The sequence below is a fragment of the Capsicum annuum genome, chromosome 10 (genome assembly GCF_002878395.1).
Source record: "Capsicum annuum cultivar UCD-10X-F1 chromosome 10, UCD10Xv1.1, whole genome shotgun sequence".
Classification (NCBI taxonomy): Eukaryota; Viridiplantae; Streptophyta; class Magnoliopsida; order Solanales; family Solanaceae; genus Capsicum; species Capsicum annuum.
In genome coordinates this window covers 216,421,615-216,429,273 of record NC_061120.1, presented here as the reverse complement: position 1 = coordinate 216,429,273, position 7,659 = coordinate 216,421,615, and the positions used below count along the sequence as shown (strand labels likewise).

General features: G+C 35.0%; 1 long non-coding RNA gene across 1 annotated transcript; it reads left to right on the top strand.

Moving 5' to 3' along the window:
- Positions 1-1,226: 1,226 nt before the first annotated feature.
- Positions 1,227-5,857, top strand: LOC124887659. Its single transcript, XR_007045499.1, has 2 exons — positions 1,227-2,100; positions 4,308-5,857. It is a non-coding gene; the product is annotated as an uncharacterized LOC124887659 (long non-coding RNA).
- The last annotated feature ends 1,802 nt before the right edge of the window (positions 5,858-7,659 follow it).

Sequence of the window (7,659 nt, the reverse complement as noted above, 5' to 3'; positions counted from 1 at the left end):
AACACTAATATAAGTTCGAGTGTCAATTGAATATTTTATATCTTTTATATTTTAAAGCTGTTAAATATGTGATTTATAATGCTTTTAGCATAATTTTTCTATAAAATATTAATACTCTCTCAGTCCCAGCTTACGTGTCTTCTCATTTTAAAATAATATATGTTACTTTATGTCTTCCTCTGTTCCATCGTAATTTTTGTGGCACTAAGATAATTTCGATAGTCAAATAAATATCTTATGTTGACATATCATTTTGTGTGTATTTTATGAAATATTATTAATTTTTGTAATGCTTATATGACAATAAAAATTAATTAGGGTGATATAATAAAATTACAATTGAAATAACAAAGTAGGCATGTCTTAAATAACTTATAACAATTAATTAAAAGTGACAAGACAAAATTATTATAAAAAATACTTGTGAATAAAATTTAAATGAGTCTTATATAAGACATCAAATTAATTTAAAACATCAAGAGTTAATTTAGCATTTATGTCTAATTTATTTTTTATTAAATACTATTAATTTATTAATACTTAAATGACTTATAATAATTAATTAGAGGTGATATAGTAAAATTACGATTTAAGCAGCTGAAGAACGTAGCACAAAACACCAAGAGTTAATTTATTATTTTATTTTTTTAAAATTTATCATTTTATTTCTGATTTTTAATTAAATATTATTAATTTTTAATACTTAAATGACTTATAATAATTAATTAGGGATGAAATGGTAAAATTACGATTGAAGCAGTTGAAGCAGACAGCTATTCGGCATGTTTTAATTTATTATTTTATTTCGATTGAAACGGTGCAAACGGAGCGTTTTCGGCCAAATCGGCGTGCTATAGCCCACAGTTTCGAGGGTGGGCTCTGTAGATACCTAATTTTGTCCCTCCCGAAAACTCAAATTATTCATTTTTACCCTCGTCTTATCATGTGTCCTACCCCGTGTGATAATCCCTTCATAAAAATACAAAAATTAACAAAATTTCTAACAAATTTTACCTTATTTTAATCCTATCCTAACCACCTCTCCAATTAAAAGCGCACACATCACCCTCACCACTACCCCATCACCTACCCTACCCCCTCACCCCCACTCACGTGACCTCCCCCATGTTTCTTGACCACAAAGGAAAAGAAAAACGGACAGTTGTACAAAGTTAATGTCATTCAACTCTCTTTTGGATTTTATAATAACAAAAAACATAGAATATATTTCCCATATGGGACCCAAAAAAAGGGGGGAGCACACATCAGAGAGCAGAATTTCATTTTTTTTATTTCTTCTCCACGGTATATACCATAGACACACCATTTTTCTTGAGGGAATGCATCTTCTTCTACACAATTCCACATACAAAAACATACTCACCACACCTACTCTACGAAGAGAACAATTCCATTCCATGGGTAATTCACGCTTTAGATAACACACACAGAGAGAAACTAGGAAGAAGAAAAGAGTGACGTCATTTCTTCCTTCCTCTTCTTATTGGTCCATACACACCAATAGAGAGGAGGTTGAGAGTGAAAGGGAGACGAGAGAGAGATCGATTGAGAGAGGGTAGAGAGGAATACAATGCGAGAGAGAGAGAGAAATCGAGTGAGAAGGGCGAAAACACAGAATGGAGGCATCCCTGCCGACTGATTTGAGTTTTCCGGCGAACTGGTCGTCGGAATCCGCCATTTTTTGCCGAAAATGACCTACCCCACTACCAAACCCGTCGGTAAATCACAAGAAACGACCCTCTTCGGCCAAACCCAACCAAAATATCACCTCCTCTTTCATTAATTTTGTTCGAACCTCACCGGGAAAACTCACTGTCGCCTACACTTGACCAAAAACAGTCCAAAAACGTTGGAAGTCAGCAATATAGTCACAGCGTCTACAAAAACCGAAGCTAGTCCAGTGAAGTTTCGATTCGAATTCGGTTTAGGCAGAATTAGTTGCGGGTTGTCTTTATTTCGAGATTCTTAGACTAGTTTGGTGATTAAACCGAGTTCGGGATCGAGTTTGGGTTCGGTTTGAGGTCCGGCGGCGCTCGAATCAACTAATCCAATTTAATCGAAATAAAATCATCAATTGAGGTCTAATTTTCATCTCTCCCTTTATTTTAATTTTGGTGATTTTGGATGTGATTCAATATCTTTATTCTATTTGTTTGGATAATTTGAATGACATTTGATGTTGTTTGCTTTTGCATAATTGCTCTCGATGATAAATGTGATGACAATATGAGTTTGAGATTGTATTAAACATGAAATAGAGGTGGGAATTAAAAATTGATAAAGTTGAACGTTGTTTAGATTTAGTTTAACCCGTTTGATTGATTGTTGATATGAAACGTGATATTATTATGATACGTCTAAATGAGCAGGCCAATGTAGGTTCGGGTAGGCAAATTTAGGACTAAAGTTTGTTTGGTTGAATGTTGGAAATCCCGTGGAATGTTTGAAATTTCGTTGAATAGTTTGATTTATTCGCACTAAAAATGTATTCGTTTTCCTCGGTCAACAGAATTTCTTAACTGGAATCTCTGTTCGCGGATCAGTTTTAGAGTCAAACCGTTTTGAAAAGAATTTTCAAAGGTGACTTGGCATACCCGATTTATGTCAAGTGGCGACTCTGAATTTTGAATATAAATAATCCTTTTCGAAATAAATTTTTACTTTTTGTCACATTAATAATAAAATCCTTTCGAAACTTAAAACGAATCTTTTCGGTTGTAAAAGGGGTGTGACAGCTTTGGCGACTCTGCTGGGGACATTTTCAGAATTTGAGCTTATTTTTTGGAGTTATAACGGCTTAGTTTAGCATTGTAGGTGTATAGACGTTGTTTGTGTTATCGTTTGTGTTATTGTTTTTTTTTAGTGCCTACGTGCTCTTTGTTTACAGTTTTTCTTTATGTGCTACCGCTTTATATTTGGCATCATGTGCATAACCTGAGTCATTCTTTTTGTAACAAGTCTGTAGTACACGCTGTGTACACGACCTCTAGTTGAGTCACCCTTATCTTAGGAGGGGGAGCCGTTGGCTGGTATGGAGTGGGTGGAAAGCTAAAGCAGCCACTATCGATCATACGCTCCCCCGAATAGCCTTGTTAGTGAACTCCAGCGTAGGTCAACCTTTAGGCCATGCTTATCTGCATCATATTGAGACCTAGCGAGACCCACTTGATCTTTCGTAGAAGATTCACCCATAAAGCATCCCTACGTGCTAATTGTTGCATTTTTGAAGGGTAATGAGGTCATTTGACGGACTGATTTGGGGAAAACAGGTGTTAGAAGTAAAATGTGTAGGCAATGAAAATTTGGAAAAAAAGAAAAGAAAAAAAGGTGAATCAAAAAAAGATTTTCGTAGTTTATTTTTAGAGTTCTTTATGATTTTTGTTCTTCACAACCCAAAAGATTCAAAAAAAAATAAAAATTACCTTTTGCATTTATTTTTTCAAAATTACAAAAATTCAAAAAAAGATTTTGTTTACCTTTTGTACTCATTTGTCAAAAACAAAAACATCAAAAATATTTTCCTTTTGTGTTTTTAGTAAGCATTCATAACTTAAAAACTTCAAAAAGATTTTTTTTTTTAACAACAGGAGATTTTTATAAAAGAAAATGTCAAAAAGATGGTAAAAGTTTTGTACGTTTCTTATAACGAAAATACCAAAAAGATTTTTCTTTCATAGTTATTTCATCGTTGTAGTAGTGTCTCAAGTCAGGGTTCAGTCGGTTATTTAATCCTTAAATGTTTAATCTGGACAAACTACGCACCCCTGATTCTCCTCTTTCGGGATGTGAGATACGTAGGCAGCCTATTGTTGGTTCGGGGATCGTATTTAAATAAAATCAAAAAGATTTTCTTCACTCTTCACTTAGAGTAGGTGTTTCATATACATCTCTAAAAGAAAACTACAAAAAGATTTTTCTTTAATAGGTTCAAGTTTCATTTTCATATGAAATTTAAAACTGAAAACGCAAAAAGATTTTCTTTGATAATCATAGATTTCACTTTGTATAGGGATGTTAAAGCTGAAAAATTCAAAAAATATTTTCGTCAATTCTTTTGACAAATTGTTATTTTCTTTTCTTCTTAAAGTTTCGAGAAAACGAAAAAAAAGAAAGAAAATAAAGAGTTCAATTGGCCATTTTAGCACGACTTCATGAATTACGCACACCTGATTCTCCTCTATCGGGAGTGAGATACGTAGGCGCCCTTCTTGGGTTTGGTGATCTTTTTTAAAAAAAAGGTTTTGAAAAAATGTTGAACTCTAACATATTTGTTGCCTCTTCTTCAGTTAATTTAAGGTGGTTGGTTTGTGGCTTCCTGGCTGGTCCTCCATATCACGCCAAATTCAAGGAAGGTTTAGTTGTGTCCAACAAGGATATAGAGAGTGACACCATGGATGAAACAAAGAGTCAGGAAATTGAGAGTTTAAAGGAAGAAAATTTGAGACTGAAACAACAAATGATGAAAATGTACTGAGCTTGGGCCAGTGGACTGCCTCCACCTCCGTTCCCCATTTTTGACCCTACAAATACCTTGAGTCTTCCATCACAATCACAAAATCAGCTTCCTACTGTTGTTGATGCACCACAACATGCCTCAGAATCCATTCCGCGTCAAATGCACCTCAATACTTCCATCACTCTTTCTTTAGCTCCTCAGTATAAGTCTACCACATTCACAGCACCACATACTGTCTATGCTTTTGTTGCTCAACCTTTTACTAAGACTTCTACTTTGGCTATCAATCCAACAATTGTGCTTCCCCAGTCCACTAGTGAATCCACGTTCAATACTCTTGATGATCATTCTTATACTCTTGAGCCTACCGTTAAATTAAGTGGACCACTAAAATTTCTTACTAAGAAACCTAGCATGCTAGAAGAGCTAGAGAAAGTAGTTGGGAAAGTTAAGAGTGTGAAAAATGATATAAAAAATTCTCCTAGACTTATGGGCTATGAAGATGTTTCATTTAAAAACTAGGGTATTTCTTCAAGTTTTACCCTTCCTCCCAGCTTTGAGACATCAAAATTTGGGGAGCCTGATAGACAGAAGGATTCTGTGAAATATTTGGGACGACGTTGCAATCAACCGAGGGAAACTGAAGGAAAGAAGAAAGAAAACACGCCTATTGTCATGCTAGGGCCAAAGCAGAGATTGAGAGGTACAACCCACCAATACTGTCAGCCTCAATCCCGAGCTTACATATTAGATCCACATAACCACTTGCAACAAGGTTTCTTTCCCGGCCAAAATCCAAGAAATCCCATTCATCTTCCTTAATATCCTTTGAACAATGCACAATTGTATGTTCATCCATCTTCTTATCCACAATGGCATGCACCTGTCATCAACATCATCTACGACGCCCACAAATTTACCAAGGAACTTCTAAATTCAAGTTTCATCTGAGGCCAGAGTTCGCAAAGAGGAGGAAGAAAAAAGATAATTTCACTCCTATTGGGGAATTCTATGCCAGTTTATTCCAGAGATTGGTACAGCATGGCATGATCACTCTTCTCCTTGGGTATACTCCTAACCCATATTTAAGAAGTTTTGATCCTAATGTACGATGTGCATATCATTATGATGTTCAGGGTCACAATATTGAAGATTGTCATGCTTTGAAAAGAGAAATTGAAAAGATGATTCAAGATAAATTAATTATGGTGCAGAACATTGACAGTGAGGAAAGCTCTAGTCATGCTGATATGCAAACCAATGGCTAAGATGTCAGGCTGAGCAATTTAGAAATCACCCCTCCCTCCTAGGAAGGGGTCTGGTAGTTTGTTTTGTTTTATTTTTTGTTATCCGAATTATTTCAGGGTTGTAGTTCAGGATCTATTTTGTTTTTGTCCCTTTTGTCGTTAATGGTCAAGCCTTTTCTATCTTTTCTTTCAACTAAATAGAGTGTCCCTTTTTTCTTTGTGTTTAAATATATGTTATTTGTTTGTTTTCTTTACATAGTACATTTTATGTTGGCTTTAGTGATATGACATGCTGGCGGAATTCTTCGCTAGATCTTAAAATCCAATTTGAGCATGAACTTTGAATCAGAGGGCTAAAGTTAGAAAAAGCATATGAGAAATAGGTAGCGTGTTAAGACATTTGGTGACCATGTTGAAACCTTCTTTCAAAATTAAGGCAACTGTTTTAAGAATCACCAGAATAACTTGGTCATCAATTGTAAGGCATGCCTCAATTAGGTCAAACAGTGGATGTGTGATCCTATATCAAGAGGAACAAAAAGAAAATCAGCTCTATGAAATCATGAGTCATTCAACGTAAGAAATGTACAACAAAAGTGGAGTTGTATGCTAGAAAAATGTAGAAGAAGTAGTGACGCACAGACTCAATCAAAGTTAATATTGTAAAAGATGTCGCACATGATCTTCATCTCCAACTTTCAAATTGCATGTTATGTACTTGCATTTTCAAAGATTGATATGACGAAGGCATTTCATTCTGTTATCCAAACATTGTGTCATCCTTTGTTTATCCCATTTGAGCCTTGGTTTTATTTTCTTTCATACACCTCTTTTGAAATCAATAAAGAGTCAACAAAGCTTAAAAGAAAAGGTGTAAAGCAAACCAGTAGAGTCAGAAAAGTTTCAAAAAAAAAGAAAAAAAGAAGAGCGTCGAGAAAAATAAAGTCAGAAAAGTCCCAAAGAGAAAAAGAGTCAACAAAAGAAAAAAAAATCAGAATCAAACAAAAGAACAAGCTGTCAGAACTACGCATAACCTGATTCTCCTCTCTCAGGGTGAGATACGTAGGATGCCCTACTCCGGACTCGGTCCAACCAAATAAACAATTTAGAGTCACCCAGTCAAAAGAAACTGGGGCATGAGTTAATCCTCATTGTTTGAGTTGATTCCAAAAGTTGTAAGTCCTACCCCACTTCAAGTGTCATTTGGGCCCTATGTCATCATTTCTTTCTAACCCTATGCAAAAACCAATTTACAACCAAAGAAAGACCTTTAGATCAATTTTTGAGGATGTTAAGGCTAAGCATGCAAGAGATATGATGATGCATTTAAGAACTACTTGTCTTCCTCAACATAAGAAATCAGGAGAGAAATAAAAATGAGAGTTTTATTGGTGAAAACCCTCACAAACACCGTAAGACAATGGTAAGTTGAGAGAGATAAAAATAAGAGAGTCTTATCAGTGAAAATTCTCACGGGCACCATAAGATGACTGTGAGTTAAGGAAAATGAAGATAAGAGAGTCTCATTAGTGGAAAACCCTTACAGACACCATAAGGCAATGGTGAGCTGAGGAAAAGAAAATGAGAGAAGCTTGTTGGCGAAAACCCTTTAAGGCACCACTAGCTGAATGGGATCTTAAATGCAATTGATCTAAGGAAGCAACTCAGCTTCAAGGCCATTAACTCAACCACAATTGGTAGAAGTTTGGATAGAAAGATCAGACAGCTTAATCCAAAATGCATGACATAATCATTAGAGTTGACTGTCATTTTTAGATGAATTTTTCATTTCTTTGTTTCAAAAGGGGACATTCATTGTCTTTTCTTTCTTCTCTTTATTTTTATTTTATATTTCTTGAGTCAGTTATCCAAACAAAAATTGTCATTCTTTTTTTTGTTTCTTTTATTTGAGTCAAGTCCGTGTCAAAACAAGTT